The 18114-nt window shown below is 39.0% G+C and overlaps 1 protein-coding gene and 1 pseudogene across 1 annotated transcript in view; both read right to left on the bottom strand.

Annotated features, from left to right (window-relative positions):
• LOC138306396 (MYCBP-associated protein-like) overlaps nucleotides 1–3392 on the bottom strand; it is a 453378-nt pseudogene extending 449986 nt beyond the window's left edge.
• The window catches only part of LOC138306379 (uncharacterized), a 481793-nt gene that overhangs the window by 459782 nt on the left and 3897 nt on the right, over nucleotides 1–18114 (bottom strand). The gene's annotated exons all lie outside the window — the stretch shown is intronic.

Below are 18114 nucleotides of genomic sequence, written 5' to 3'. Positions count from 1 at the left end.
ACTAACCTGATACATCATAGGTTTAAGGGGACATCTGTACATGGGAGATAACTCTATCCTAAGTCTGTTACTAACCTGATACATCATAGGTTTAAGGGGGATATCTGTACATGGGAGATAACTCTACCCTAAGTCTGTTACTAACCTGATACATCATAGGTTTAAGGGGGATATCTGTACATGGGAGATAACTCTACCCTAAGTCTGTTACTCACCTGATATGTCCAGAGATATAAGGTGACATCTGTACATGGGAGATAGCTCTATCCTAAGTCTGTCACTAACCTGATATGTCCATAGGTTTAAGGGGACATCTGTACATGGGAGATAACTCTATCCTAAGTCTGTTACTAACCTGATACATCATAGGTTTAAGGGGGATATCTGTACATGGGAGATAACTCTACCCTAAGTCTGTTACTCACCTGATATGTCCATAGGTTTAAGGGGACATCTGTACATGGGAGATAACTCTATCCTAAGTCTGTTACTCACCTGATATGTCCAGGGGTTTAAGGGGACATCTGTACATGGGAGATAACTCTACCCTAAGTCTGTTACTAACCTGATACATCATAGGTTTAAGGGGGATATCTGTACATGGGAGATAACTCTACCCTAAGTCTGTTACTAACCTGATACATCATAGGTTTAAGGGGGATATCTGTACATGGGAGATAACTCTACCCTAAGTCTGTTACTCACCTGATATGTCCATAGATATAAGGGGACATCTGTACATGGGAGATAACTCTACCCTAAGTCTGTTACTAACCTGATACATCATAGGTTCAAGGGGGATATCTGTACATGGGAGATAACTCTACCCTAAGTCTGTTACTTACCTGATACATCATAGGTTTAAGGGGACATCTGTACATGGGAGATAACTCTACCCTAAGTCTGTTACTAACCTGATACATCATAGGTTTAAGGGGACATCTGTACATGGGAGATAACTCTATCCTAAGTCTGTTACTAACCTGATACATCATAGGTTTAAGGGGACATCTGTACATGGGAGATAACTCTATCCTAAGTCTGTTACTAACCTGATACATCATAGGTTTAAGGGGGATATCTGTACATGGGAGATAACTCTACCCTAAGTCTGTTACTAACCTGATACATCATAGGTTTAAGGGGATATCTGTACATGGGAGATAACTCTATCCTAAGTCTGTTACTAACCTGATACATCATAGGTTTAAGGGGGATATCTGTACATGGGAGATAACTCTACCCTAAGTCTGTTACTAACCTGATACATCATAGGTTTAAGGGGACATCTGTACATGGGAGATAACTCTACCCTAAGTCTGTTACTAACCTGATACATCATAGGTTTAAGGGGATATCTGTACATGGGAGATAACTCTACCTAAGTCTGTTACTAACCTGATACATCATAGGTTTAAGGGGACATCTGTACATGGGAGATAACTCTACCCTAAGTCTGTTACCTGACTACCGATGATAGTTTAAGGGGAATCTGTACATGGGAGATAACTCTACCCTAAGTCTGTTACTAACCTGATACATCATAGGTTTAAGGGGGATATCTGTACATGGGAGATAACTCTACCCTAAGTCTGTTACTAACCTGATACATCATAGGTTTAAGGGGACATCTGTACATGGGAGATAACTCTATCCTAAGTCTGTTACTAACCTGATACATCATAGGTTTAAGGGGACATCTGTACATGGGAGATAACTCTACCCTAAGTCTGTTACTAACCTGATACATCATAGGTTTAAGGGGACATCTGTACATGGGAGTACCCTAACTCTACCCTAAGTCTGTTACTCACCTGATACATCAGGGGTTTAAGGGGACATCTGTACATGGGAGATAACTCTACCCTAAGTCTGTTACTAACCTGATACATCATAGGTTTAAGGGGACATCTGTACATGGGAGATAACTCTATCCTAAGTCTGTTACTAACCTGATACATCATAGGTTTAAGGGGGATATCTGTACATGGGAGATAACTCTACCCTAAGTCTGTTACTAACCTGATACATCATAGGTTTAAGGGGGATATCTGTACATGGGAGATAACTCTACCCTAAGTCTGTTACTAACCTGATACATCATAGGTTTAAGGGGACATCTGTACATGGGAGATAACTCTATCCTAAGTCTGTTACTAACCTGATATCTCCAGGGGTTTAAGGGGACATCTGTACATGGGAGATAACTCTACCCTAAGTCTGTTACTAACCTGATACATCATAGGTTTAAGGGGGATATCTGTACATGGGAGATAACTCTACCCTAAGTCTGTTACTAACCTGATACATCATAGGTTTAAGGGGACATCTGTACATGGGAGATAACTCTATCCTAAGTCTGTTACTCACCTGATACATCATAGGTTTAAGGGGACATCTGTACATGGGAGATAACTCTATCCTAAGTCTGTTACTCACCTGATATGTCCATAGGTTTAAGGGGACATCTGTACATGGGAGATAACTCTATCCTAAGTCTGTTACTAACCTGATACATCATAGGTTTAAGGGGGATATCTGTACATGGGAGATAACTCTACCCTAAGTCTGTTACTAACCTGATACATCATAGGTTTAAGGGGGATATCTGTACATGGGAGATAACTCTATCCTAAGTCTGTTACTACCTGATGATATGTCCATAGGTTTAAGGGGACATCTGTACATGGGAGATAACTCTACCCTAAGTCTGTTACTAACCTGATACATCATAGGTTTAAGGGGACATCTGTACATGGGAGATACTCTACCTAAGTCTGTACTAACCTGGTTTAAGGGGAGTATGGGAGATAACTCTACCCTAAGTCTGTTACTACCTGATACATCATAGGTTAAGGGGGATATCTGTACATGGGAGATAACTCAACCCTAAGTCTGTTACTAACCTGATATGTCCATAGGTTTAAGGGGACATCTGTACATGGGAGATAACTCTACCCTAAGTCTGTTACTCACCTGATATGTCCATAGGTTTAAAAAGCAAAAACGCGCAAATTAAAAAAAACCTGTTCGTCCAAATTGACTGAACTTTGAGACAACATAACAAGACTAGAATAGAAGACCAGAAACAGAAATATTGAAACAGACTTTCAGTCGGGATTAAAAATAGCAAAAGTATTAGGCCCAGTGAAAAAGTTTTCAAATTAAAAAGAAACTGTTGTATACCGGAAAGTGAACTTACCTGCTATGTATCTCCCCTCCTCTGTCGTTTCTCCACTTCCTGTGGTAACCTGCCATTCTCCGGATCTCACATTTAAGACCTTGTTACTAGTGACTGCAACGTTTTTTGGCGTGGGTAAGATGTTATATTTTTCTGAAGGAGTTTCTGCTTCCGGTGTGGCATTTTCATTTGTGACCGTTTTCAAGTGTGACCTATGGCGTATTGCGCATGCGCAAGGCAAAAATAATGGCATAGTTTAATACATGGATTGGCAAAGCTCTAGCAGACGAAATTGTGTATTACTACAACGTAAATATGGGAAATGTGGACATTTTAATCAATATATGTAATAATACATGGTGTTTACATAATGTAAGACTTATATTTCCTTATAAAATGTAAGTGATAGCAAATAAAACTTTAATACTATAGGCCAACTCTCATGTAAATAATAGAATGTGATAATGATACCACATCAGATAGCCGTTTATGATACATAAACGATCATATTTGAAAATACCCAGAAGAAATACTGAAATAGGTGTTTGATATGTATACACATATCCCATCTAAGTTATCTTTATAACAGCAAACATTACAGTGTAAAAATATGTCCTTTGTGTGACCAATTTATTAACAAATGTATATGCTTTGAAACTGTGACATTAAGAATTTGCCCTTCCATATTCAAGTGTCATCCTGACAATATACAGACTCCACCCGTTTTCAAATGTGACCTCCACAATATACAGACTCCTCCTGTTTTTTAGTCTGACCATAGCAATGCATAGAATCAACTCGTTTTCACGTGTACCCCACAATATACAGACTCCTCTCATTTTCAAATGTGACCCTCACAATATACAGAATCCTCCCGTGAGGGTCACATTTGAAAACGGGTGGAGTTACATTGTTGGGGTCACACTTGAAAATGGGAAAAGTCTATATATTGTAAGGGTCACATTTCATAACTGGGGGAGTCTGTATATTGTAAGGGTAACATTTCATAACGGAGGGAGTCTGTATATTGTGGAGGTCACACTTAAAAACGGGAGGAGTCTGTATTTTGTGAAGGGTCACACTTGAAAACGGGAAGAGTCTGGATATTGCAAGGGTCACATTTCATAACGGGGGGAGTCTGTATATTGTGAAGGTCACACTTGAAAACGGGCGGAGTCTGTATTTTGTGAAGGGTCACACTTGAACACGGGAAGAGTCTGGATATTGTGGAGGTCACATTTGAAAACGGGAGGAGTATTACTTGTTGTGGGGGTCAGATTTTACAACTGGTGGGTCTGTATATTGTTTGTGAATTGTACAGGTTTATTGTTAAAGCCATACTTTTCAACGGTCCATACCTGATCGCTCTATCACGTGACGTGTAGGGGTTATACTGATTTGCTCTGTACCGCTTCCACTGTCTAACGGATGTAAAATCCTCAAAATTCATCAAAACTCATTAAAGCTATTCTAAAAAGACAGTTCTGCCAGTATTACACCTGTAGGTGTGAGAGACCAGCCAGTATTACACTTGTAGGTATTAGAGACCAGCCAGTATTACACCTGTAGGTGTGAGAGACCAGCCAGTATTACACATGTAGGTATGAGAGACCAGCCAGTATTACACCTGTAGATATGACAGACCAGCCTGTAATACACCTGTAGGTGTGAGAGACCAGCCAGTATTACACCTGTAGGTATTAGAGACCAGCCAGTATTACACTTGTAGGTATTAGAGACCAGCCAGTATTACACCTGTAGGTATGAGAGACCAGCCAGTATTACACTTGTAGGTATTAAAGACCAGCCAGTATTGCACACGTAGGTATTAGAGACTAGCCAGTATTACACCTGTAGGTATTAAAGATCAGCCAGTATTACACCTGTAGGTATTAGAGACCAGCCAGTATTACATCTGTAGGTATAAGAGACCAGCCAGTATTACACCTGTAGGTATGAGAGACCAGCCAGTATTACACCTGTAGGTATTAGAGACCAGCCAGTATTACACCTGTAGGTATGAGAGACCAGCCAGTATTACACCTGTAGGTATGAGAGACCAGCCAGTATTACACCTGTAGGTATTAGAGACCAGCCAGTATTACACTTGTAGGTATTAGAGACCAGCCAGTATTACACCTGTAGGTATGAGAGACCAGCCAGTATTACACTTGTAGGTATTAGAGACCACCCAGTATTTCACCTGTAGGTATGAGAGACCAGCCAGTATTACACCTGTAGGTATGAGAGACCCAGCCAGTATTACACCTGTAGGTATGAGAGACCAGCCAGTATTACACCTGTAAGTATTGAGACCAGCCAGTATTACACTTGTAGGTATGAGAGACCAGCCAGTATTACACTTGTAGGTATGAGAGACCAGCCAGTATTACACCTGTAGGTATGAGAGACCAGCCAGTATTACACCTGTAGGTATGAGAGACCAGCCAGTATTACACCTGTAGGTATGAGAGACCAGCCAGTATTACACTTGTAGGTATGAGAGACCAGCCAGTATTACACCTGTAGGTATGAGAGACCAGCCAGTATTACACTTGTAGGTATTAGAGACCAGCCAGTATTACACTTGTAGGTATGAGAGACCAGCCAGTATTACACTTGTAGGTATGAGAGACCAGCCAGTATTACACTTGTAGGTATGAGAGACCAGCCAGTATTACACTTGTAGGTATGAGAGACCAGCCAGTATTACACCTGTAGGTATGAGAGACCAGCCAGTATTACACCTGTAGGTATGAGAGACCAGCCAGTATTACACCTGTAGGATGAGAGACCAGCCAGTATTACACCTGTAGGTATGAGAGACCAGCCAGTATTACACTGTAGGTATTAGAGACCAGCCAGTATTACACCTGTAGGTATGAGAGACCAGCCAGTATTACACTTGTAGGTATGAGAGACCAGCCAGTATTACACCTGTAGGTATGAGAGACCAGCCAGTATTACACCCGTAGGTATGAGAGACCAGCCAGTATTACACCTGTAGGTATGAGAGACCAGCCAGTATTACACCTGTAGGTATGAGAGACCAGCCAGTATTACACCTGTAGGTATGAGAGACCAGCCAGTATTACACCTGTAGGTATGAGAGACCAGCCAGTATTACACTTGTAGGTATGAGAGACCAGCCAGTATTACACTTGTAGGTATGAGAGACCAGCCAGTATTACACCTGTAGGTATGAGAGACCAGCCAGTATTACACCTGTAGGTATGAGAGACCAGCCAGTATTACACTTGTAGGTATGAGAGACCAGCCAGTATTACACCTGTAGGTATAGAGACCAGCCAGTATTACACCTGTAGGTATGAGAGACCAGCCAGTATTACACTTGTAGGTATGAGAGACCAGCCAGTATTACACCTGTAGGTATGAGAGACCAGCCAGTATTACACTGTAGGTATGAGAGACCAGCCAGTATTACACTTGTAGGTATGAGAGACCAGCCAGTATTACACCTGTAGGTATGAGAGACCAGCCAGTATTACACCTGTAGGTATGAGAGACCAGCCAGTATTACACTTGTAGGTATGAGAGACCAGCCAGTATTACACCTGTAGGTATGAGAGACCAGCCAGTATTACACCTGTAGGTATGAGAGACCAGCCAGTATTACACCTGTAGGTATGAGAGACCAGCCAGTATTACACCTGTAGGTATGAGAGACCAGCCAGTATTACACCTGTAGGTATGAGAGACCAGCCAGTATTACACTTGTAGGTATGAGAGACCAGCCAGTATTACACCTGTAGGTATGAGAGACCAGCCAGTATTACACCTGTAGGTATGAGAGACCAGCCAGTATTACACCTGTAGGTATGAGAGACCAGCCAGTATTACACACTGTAGGTATGAGAGAGACCAGCCAGTATTACACTTGTAGGTATGAGAGACCAGCCAGTATTACACTTGTAGGTATGAGAGACCAGCCAGTATTACACCTGTAGGTATGAGAGACCAGCCAGTATTACACTTGTAGGTATTAGAGACCAGCCAGTATTACACCTGTAGGTATGAGAGACCAGCCAGTATTACACCTGTAGGTATGAGAGACCAGCCAGTATTACACCTGTAGGTATGAGAGACCAGCCAGTATTACACCTGTAGGTATGAGAGACCAGCCAGTATTACACTTGTAGGTATGAGAGACCAGCCAGTATTACACCTGTAGGTATGAGAGACCAGCCAGTATTACACCTGTAGGTATGAGATACCAGCCAGTATTATACCTGTAGGTATGAGAGACCAGCCAGTATTACACTTGTAGGCATGAGAGATCAGCCAGTATTACACCTGTAGGTATGAGAGACCAGCCAGTATTACACCTGTAGGTATGAGAGACCAGCCAGTATTACACTTGTAGGTATGAGAGACCAGCCAGTATTACACTTGTAGGTATGAGAGACCAGCCAGTATTACACTTGTAGGTATGAGAGACCAGCCAGTATTACACTTGTAGGTATGAGAGACCAGCCAGTATTACACTTGTAGGTATGAGAGACCAGCCAGTATTACACCTGTAGGTATGAGAGACCAGCCAGTATTACACCTGTAGGTATGAGAGACCAGCCAGTATTACACCTGTAGGTATGAGAGACCAGCCAGTATTACACCTGTAGGTATGAGAGACCAGCCAGTATTACACCTGTAGGTATTAGAGACCAGCCAGTATTACACCTGTAGGTATGAGAGACCAGCCAGTATTACACCTGTAGGTATGAGAGACCAGCCAGTATTACACCTGTAGGTATGAGAGACCAGCCAGTATTACACCTGTAGGTATGACAGACCAGCCAGTAGTACACTTGTAGGTATGAGAGACCAGCCAGTATTACACCTGTAGGTATGAAAGACCAGCAAGTAACACACCTGAAGGTATGAGAGACCAGCCAGTATTACTACTGTAGGTATGAGAAACCAGCCAGTATTACAGCCAGTATTACACTTGTAGGTATGAGAGACCAGCCAGTATTACACTTGTAGGTATGAGAGACCAGCCAGTATTACACCTGTAGGTATGAGAGACCAGCCAGTATTACACCTGTAGGTATGAGAGACCAGCCAGTATTACACCTGTAGGTATTAGAGACCAGCCAGTATTACATCTGTAGGTATGAGAGTTCAGCCAGTATTACACTTGTCCGTATGAGAGACCAGCCAGTATTACACTTGTAGGCATGAGAGATCAGCCAATATTACACTTGTAGGTATGAGAGACCAGCCAGTATTACACCTGTAGGTATGAGAGACCAGCCAGTATTACACTTGTAGGTATGAGAGACCAGCCAGTATTATACTTGTAGGTATGAGAGACCACCCAGTATTTCACCTGCAGGTATGAGAGACCAGCCAGTATTACACCTGTAGGTATGAGATACCAGCCAGTATTATACCTGTAGGTATGAGAGACCAGCCAGTATTACACTTGTAGGCATGAGAGATCAGCCAGTATTACACCTGTAGGTATTAGAGACCAGCCAGTATTACACCTGTAGGTATGATATACCAGCCAGTATTATACCTGTAGGTATGAGAGACCAGCCAGTATTACACTTGTAGGCATGAGAGACCGGCCAGTATTACACTTGTAGGTATGAGAGATCAGCCAGCATTACACTTGTAGGTAATAGAGACCAGCCAGTATTACACTTGTAGGTATGAGAGACCAGCCAGTATTACACTTGTAGGTATTAGAGACCAGCCAGTATTACACCTGTGGGCATGAGAGACCAGCCAGTATTACACTTGTAGGTATGAGATATCAGCCAGCATTACACTTGTAGGTATTAGAGACCAGCCAGTATTACACCTGTAGGCATGAGAGACCAGCCAGTATTACACTTGTAGGTATGAGAGACCAGCCAGTATTACACCTGTAGGCATGAGAGACCAGCCAATATTTCACCTGTAGGTATGAGAAACCGGCCAGTATTACACTTGTAGGTATGAGATATCAGACTGTATAACACCTGTAGGTATGAGAATAGCCAGTATTACATCCGTAGGTATGACGGATTAGCCAGTATTTCACCTGTAGGTATGAGAGACCAACCAGTATTACACCTGTAGGTATGAGACTAGCCAGTATTACACCTGTAGGTATCGAAGACCAACCCAGCCAGTATTACACCCGTAGGTATTAGAGACCTACGAGAGAAATACACACACACACAACATGTTATGGTCTAGTTATATGCACGTTGACCAATATACATTTATAAATATATATTTGTAACATTCGTATAAAAGTGCATTATTTCATGTTTATAACCCCATTCTAGACCAAACGTTGACATTAAAATAACACGGGAAGTTTTATAACACTGTACCAATGTGGCGTTCTGTTTGCCCTTAATCAAACAAAATGCACTTAAAACATGTCAAATTTACACAACTTAATACGAATTATTTTATTATTTTTATTATTATCACGAAGAATGCGCGAATTTCTCACTGCGCTAATGGTATTTTCTACATAGCATTAATATAGCTATTATCACGATGAATGCGCGAATTTCTCACTGCGCTAACGGTATTTTCTACATAGCGTTAGTATAGCTATTATCACAACGAATGCGCGAATTTCTCACTGCGGTAATGGTATTTTCTACATAGCGTTAGTATAGCTATTATCACAACGAATGTTAATTATCCGAGTTCGTATTAACCAAGTTCCACTGCACCTCCAATACATTTAGCCCTTATTAACCCTGGCTGTCGAAAACAAGGTTCATACCACAAATATTTCCTTACTCTCATTGTAAATGTAATGTGAATGTAAAATCAGCTAAGAAAAAAAAGTTTCAGGTGTAGATGATGGGGGAATGTCGGAGTACCAGGATAAAAGATGCCGACCAGCGGTCAGTAACTGGCAAATACCCAACGGTCCCATATTTTCCATACAAATATAAGCGAAGTTTTAGGAACAGACTTGAACTATTTGGTATTTCTTTGCAAATCTGTCAAATGTCTTACTCTTTGTAGCTCAACTGGGTTCCATGTTAGTCGTAATTCTCCATGCATGGTTGATGCAATGTGACTTGAATATTTTCATTGTTTTATTTTTTTTATAAAATATTTACTAAGATACGTATATTTTAATAACTGGTATTACTTGAACAAGTCATTATTTTCGATTCTACTAGCTAGAGCAGTATAATACCATACTTGCCGAATCAAGTATTTGTTTATAATATATATGTATAGTTTCTTTGACAAATCTGAAAAAAAATCCCTTAAAGATAATTACAAGAAGAACGATAGTCATAGGACGCCGCCCTGACGAATCCATCACCTGGTCAAGTTCACAAGCGCAATAGAAATACTGACCCTTACATGAACTTTTATGACACTGTTATTTTTATCCACGCGCTGAAATGTTTGCGACGAAAGCGAAATAATCACACAGCATTCAAAAGCCACAGATTAAAAAAATGAAATGTCAATGAACTGCGCTTTTCATATGCATACTTGAAGGCCGATATTGAAGTCAATACTCTTTGGCTAATGTTTGTTCGTTGTGCTAGATAAATACACAGAAAAATCATAAGTTTAACAAGCTAGCAGGTCCCTGTGTTTACATACAAACAATATAGGTGGCGAGTTGAGAATACGAGAATCCAAATAAATATACATGGCGACCGTAAAAGTCTGTTTATCGAGTTATTGACATTCATTGGAGAAATCAAATGATTTATGAACCCTACATTTAAATCGACAAATGTCCTTCATACATGGGTTAAACAAATATACTTTTTTTTTACTTTTGTGATTCGTTAAGTCATTGTTTACTGAACTGTATTCAAATGTTTGGTTTGTACTCAGTTTTCATATCCAGAACATTTTAGGGGTGTAGGGTTTCTAACGCTCGAGTACAGAAGACAAAAGGCAGATACGATACAGCCGAGCCGTATAACGGTACAATGTAGTTGACTGTGTGGTTTTTAAGTTTGGTGTCGCTCTTTCTGTAGTCTTCAAAGTAAATCTTTGCAGGCCTGCGTTTGGCTAAGTTTTGTTTTCCTGAGTTTCCTGCAGTTTTATTGTGAGATAATCAAAGGGTAGATATAACGTCAGTGATGGTAACCCCTGGAGTATCGAGGATGGGGTAATGTGGTCATGTGACGTATTTTTAACTAATCTTAGAAACCGGGCTACGCTATTTACGCTCGTTGAAACGCTTCGTTTACATAGAAAAATGTCGTCTGGGGAAACGTGATAAATATTTGCTCGGTGTTCAGCTTACGGTCAAGCATCCAAATATATAAGTTACCCACGGAACAGTATAGTTATTATCCCCCGCCCAACGAAGTTGGCGGGGGATATACAAATGGGTTCCGTCCGTCCGTCTGTCCGTCCTTCCGTCCGTTAACAATTCTTTTTATCGCTATTTCTCAAAAAGTACTGAAGAGATCTGCCTCAAATTTCATTTGAAGGTCCCCCTAGGGCCCTAGTTGTGCATATTGCATTTTGGGATCAATCGGTCAACAAGATGGCCGCAAGGCAGCCATCTTGGATTTTGATAGTTAAAGTTTGTTATCGCTATTTCTCACAAAGTACTGAAGGGATCTGCCTCAAATTTTATATGCAAGTTCCCCTAGGGCCCTAGTTTTGCATATTGCATTTCAGACTGATCGGCCAACAAGATGGCCGCCAGGCAGCCATCTTGGATTTTGATAGTCATAGTTTGTTATCGCTATTTCTCACAAAGTACCGAAGGGATCTGCCTCAAATTCCATATGCGAGTTCCCCTAGGGCCCTAGTTGTGCATATTGCATTTTCAGACTGATCGGCCAACAAGATGGCCGCCAGGCAGCCATCTTGGATTTTGATAGTTAAAGTTTCTTATCGCTATTTCTCAGAAAGTGCTGAAGGGATCTCTCTCAAATTTCATATGCATGCTCCCCTAGGGCCCTAGTTGTGCATATTGCATTTTTGGACCATTTGGTCAACAAGATGGCCGCCAGGCAGCCATCTTAGATTTTGATAGTCATAGTTTGTTATCGCTATTTCTCACAAAGTACTGAAGGGATCTGCCTCAAATTCCATATGCAAGTTCCCCTAGGGCCCTAGTTGTGCATATTGCATTTTCAGACTGATCTTGTTTCTGTAACCATGGAAACATGGCTGAAAATGGCAGATTTTTGTGTAAGAATCGTTTCCGGAGCACAACTCTAAAACCAGCAGAGATATTTCAATGAAACTTCATAGACACATTTTATGTAGGACTGCTAATTTTGTATTATGCTTTACTTTTTATTTAATATGCATGCAGTAAAACTCAGATAATCAAACTCAATTACTATGAACATTCACTTAAAACAAATCAAAAATCACACTGTTAGCTGCTGAACTAAATGCAAATGTTTTCAAAGTTGGTTTCACTTTGTTAAAAAAAAACACCATAGATATGTTTTGTATGTATTCTCCAATTGCAGTTGGGTTTTAAAATACTTTCCCTATACACTTACTAGCATACAAAATTAATACATTAATTGATTTAGCTCTCCATTGGCGGGGGATCTGAATGACTATGTCCTTGTTCAAAATTAAAATTGATGTTTTATTGTATTGTACTTTGTCCTGTATTTCGCGCACAGTATAGACGGATATGCCATATCACAGTTGAAAAGTGTGATTTTTGTTATGTATTCAAACAGATATACATTGTATACCTAAACGAGAGACACAGCTAAAACTCCATCCAGTTCATAAAATTATCACAGATATTAATTGTTAGGTGACTTTTTCTTGTTGAATGTTACTGTTTTAACTATAATTTCAAAATTATGCATGTGAGAACGCTAATCGGTACACACTAAACAACATACATGTATACAAGGCGGTGGATACATTATAGTTCCTAAATCATTTCTCATTTTTTCAGTAGAATAGTACGTGCTGCCCGTAAAATCATCTGAGCAAAGATTTATAGTTTTTAATTGAAATACATTGTATAAAGAATAAATTCAATTCACGTGTTCGTATTGTAATTCACCCTTTTCTGAATCCTTAAACTGTGAACAGCGATATTAAAGTTCTGGGGAACATTTTGGTTCATACTCCGTGAACCAACACATTATAAGCATAAATTATAGTTAACATGACGGATAAGCGTCTTAGAACTTGAAACCCTCAAACGAGACCTACAAGACGAATCGGTTTCGTTCCAACGTCGTCTTCAATTTGACATCAGGTTCGTACTGTTGTCACGGAAATGACTTTCGACTGAAGCAATTATATTTTAAGAACTAATACAAATCCGCCCGATACCCAGCGATTTCTCACATGTAATATATTTGTATTTATCACGTAATCCGCCCGATACCCAGCGATTTCTCACATGTAATATATTTGTATTCATCACGTAATCCGCCCGATACCCAGTGATTTCTCACATGTAATATATTTGTATTCATCACGTAATTTGCCCGATACCCAGCGATTTCTCACATGTAATATATTTGTATTCATCACGTAATTCGCCCGATACCCAGCGATTTCTCACATGTAATATATTTGTATTCATCACGTAATTTGCCCGATACCCAGTGATTTCACACATGTAATATATTTGTATTCATCACGTAATTTGCCCGATACCCAGCGATTTCTCACATGTAATATATTTGTATTCATCACGTAATTCGCCCGATACCCAGCGATTTCTCACATGTAATATATTTGTATTCATCACGTAATTTGCCCGATACCCAGTGATTTCACACATGTAATATATTTGTATTCATCACGTAATTTGCCCGATACCCAGCGATTTCTCACATGTAATATATTTGTATTCATCACGTAATTCGCCCGATACCCAGCGATTTCTCACATGTAATATATTTGTATTCATCACGTAATTTGCCCGATACCCAGTGATTTCACACCTGTAATATATTTGTATTTATCACGTAATCCGCCCGATACCCAGTAGTTTCATACATGTACATGTCAGGCTCGTAGCTGCCATGTAAGCATATAAGCCCGTGCATGCACATCGTTTTCCTATTCCTAAGTATGTGTATTAAAATCGAGAATTTCCAATATTCGTGGGACGTTTGGAATGGTACATGTGTATGTTTTTGTGAAACTCGTTTTAGAATGAGTATACTACGGGTGAGATTGGCAGTCTATACATTGTAAAAGTATTGGAAACTAATATAAAAATTGTATATTGGTTTTTTTTCTGATAACATTCGCAACTAGCCAAGCTCGCCATCCAGTATTACAACCGTAGGTATGAAAGAAATTTGTATATGCCATTAGGGGAATCAATATGAACTGACAACATCCCATAAGGGGTCATGTTCGGATGACCTTTATTCAACCCGAACATCAAATTAAATGTAAACGTATTTTTACACCTTTCTACATCACACTGTTCGGTTCGTCCCCAGTCAATATTATGGCAGCAGCAATTTGATTGGCCATTTCCAAAGGTCACCAGAACGTAACCCCTAATTGGATGTTGCCAGATATTCTTATCAAACGTAGTGAAAATAAATATCTGTATTTCAATCAGATTGTAGGGAAATATAACCTGGAGCGATTTTCATAAAATTTATCAAATGAAATTTCATTTAGATCGAATATATCATAAACAAGAGGCCCAAGGACCTTAACGGTCAACTGAATACCTTTGTAACAGTCATATAAAATCAATCAAATATGGTATCTTTGATTTCGGATCGACCCAAAATTAACAATACTTTGTCAGGATCATGTCTGAATCATTTTAGCCAAATTTCAGCCAAATCGCACTGGCAGCATTTTAGAAGAAGGTCAAGATATGTTTTCAAAATGGTGATTGTGGTGGCCATCTTAGATTCGGGAGTGATCCGAAAAATAACAACACTTTGTCGGGGTCATGTCAGGATCATTTAGAGCAAGTTTCAGCCATGACGACGGACGTCACAAAGCATGATGACTATTGGTCATCCTTCTGGTCAGATGACCTAAAAAGTCACAACAACAGAAGATGATATTATGAATGTTTATTTTTATTATATACACACAATTTTAACAACGTTGTTAAATACAAAGTACAAAGCACGTGATAATGACATGATTTTCATGTTCTTGCTTTAAATATAAACTGTTTGTATACCATTGGCTTAGACAAATACGAAGACAAATCAAACTGAAATATTGAATGGTAAATTCTCAAAGAATATGACACAACCTAACACATACTCCCAAAGTCATATAAATAATACATATGTCAATTTTTTATAGATCAAATCTAATATATACTCTCTGTATAAAAGTCATATACAGAATACACACATTTTATAGATCAAATCTAGCATATACTCCCAGTATAAAAGTCATATACAGAATACATACATTTTATACATCAAATCTAGCATATACTCCCAGTATAAAAGTCATATACAGAATACACACATTTTATAGATCAAATCTAGCATATACTCCCTGTATAAAAGTCATATACAGAATACACACATTTTATACATCAAATCTAGCATATACTCCCAGTATAAAAGTCATATACAGAATACATACATTTTATAGATCAAATCTAACATATACTCCCAGTATAAAAGTCATGTACAGAATACACACATTTTATTGATCTGTCTTTCATACGAGTAATTTTGAATACATACCATTTAATTACACACTCAGCATTTTTTAGCAATTACATATGTAAAACGTCCAATATTCATACAGGCTAATGCAGAGAAAATCTGTCTCCGTTTATTTTAGAAAGCATCCAAAATATGACATCATTAAGTTATAGATATGTAGAAACTCTGGTGAATACACACTATACAATATACCTCTCGGATAGAGACTTTCTTAAGCTCAATCAGTTGATTAGAGCGTCAGATTATCAAGTCAGAGGACCAGAGTTCGATTTCTAAAGGAGGCAATGATTATATTTCTGTAAAATCTAGCACTGTGTTACACATACAAGGTCATTTTAGAATATCGGTTTGAGCTAGAAATACAATAAAATATATACCAGAAATGTCACAAAGATAACGCATAGATGTATAATTTACTGTATGTCTTTGATTCATACGACAAATCTATTGGAGAAACCGGTTTACAATGTCAGTCAAAATATTAAAATATAAATGTACAACTCAGACCCATACCTACTCAAACCTTCTTTCATTTTCGTACGACTTCTCTCGTCATGCAATGATGTTAGTACTTATACGAGTTGTCTCCCTTGTACCGCAAACAAAATCTGATTCCGATATTTAGCGATGTCCTTTCATTACACTAGATAAAACGCTAACGACTATCTGTTATGTCTTAAAAAAGAAGAGAACTTGTTGTTCGAGAGCAAAATAAATGATTTTCAAGTCTTGATTTTTTTTGTTCTTTTTTTTTCATACAACCAAAGCAAAAAAAAAAAAATTATTTCAATCAAAAAAAAAAAATAAATAAATAAATAAACAAAAAAATTCTGAATAGCTTACACATCGTCTTTCATGTTGTAGTCGTAATTTTTATAAAAAAAAATATGTTATTGAACCAAAGCGAAATATATGTGTTTAGCTCTTCAAAAAACGAAAATATAAAAACCTAAAACAACTTTGCTGAATTATCAAAACATTGTATTTTATTTTGTTTAAATGACTGGTTTATACGTAACATATCAATTATTGTACAAACAAGAAAAATAGTATCATTCAATGTTACTCATTATTTTAAATATATATATTACATAATACTCTGTTGCTGTGTATTGATTGATTGATCTGACTTAACGTCCTAGTTTGTGACCCGTACTCGGACGTCGTCGAGGACACCCCTAGAGGCGCAGCTCGAAGTCGTTCGGTGAAATCGGGATTATAAACTCGACAATGGATTGATTGTCCTCAGGAAAATACTTAATTTTATCCTGGAATGTATGTATGATTGTTTAATATGATTTGTGATGATTGTTTGTGTATACTTACAAGTGTGAATGGTATTGTTTTTATTTAGAAAACACTCCCAGAAGATGGTCATACAAAGGGTTGTTTTTTGTTCCCCGTTCCTTCGCCAAGTCTAAAACAGATCTCCCCTCCCGTCCAGTAACGTTTTAATATTGTGGTGTTGATGTAATGATTCTAAGTGTTTACTCACAACATTCTCCACCTCAATAAATAAGTCTACATCTGTTGTATATCTAGCTATATAATGTAGACAATGACGGCCGTCCCTATCTCTACACGCCGTCATGGCGGGGTAAGACCTACAAATATACAAACACAAATCCTTTTGTCCCCACATACAACTCACATGTAACACAGTCTCCCCGTCACGGTTCACTAACTTACACATGTACTGACTACACTCACAATCTATATGTACCAAAGAACCGTCTACTCTCAGACATTGGTGTCTACACAAACATTTAAGTACAGTTTTTTCTACTGTCTGGAACACAGAACAGTTTCCTGTCCTCGCCGCCATATGGAGCGGTGTTTGTCCCCACACATCAGTACCATGTACGAGGTCAGGGTAATCTTTACACAAGTCTGCTACTATAGATTCTCTCTGTACATACACGCCACATCACGCCAAATGTAGGACATTCCTACCGAACTCATCCCTCCCTGTAGGAGTGACACCATACTGTCGTACTGTATTGTACAGGTCCATACTCCCTCCCCTCACCACACAGAACATTGTGTCCTCGTCAGGTTTGGCCCCGACACTGAGCAGATACATACCACACTCTGATGATCCATACTCACATGCTTTATTTAACAATTTCTGTTTCATCTCATCATTCAAGTAAACAACAATTTCCTTGAGTATATCTAGATCTCCCTCACCAAACCCTCGACCTCTTGTAATCAATCTCCACCAATCTGTGTCCTCGTCAGGTTTCACACCATTTTTCAATAGATACAAAGCTAATTCAGCTGATCCAGAATCACATG

The sequence above is a fragment of the Argopecten irradians genome, chromosome 13, assembly GCF_041381155.1.
Source record: "Argopecten irradians isolate NY chromosome 13, Ai_NY, whole genome shotgun sequence".
Lineage (NCBI taxonomy): Eukaryota > Metazoa > Mollusca > Bivalvia > Pectinida > Pectinidae > Argopecten > Argopecten irradians.
The sequence above is the reverse complement of the archived record's forward strand: the minus strand, read 5'-3'. Positions and strand labels throughout refer to the sequence as shown.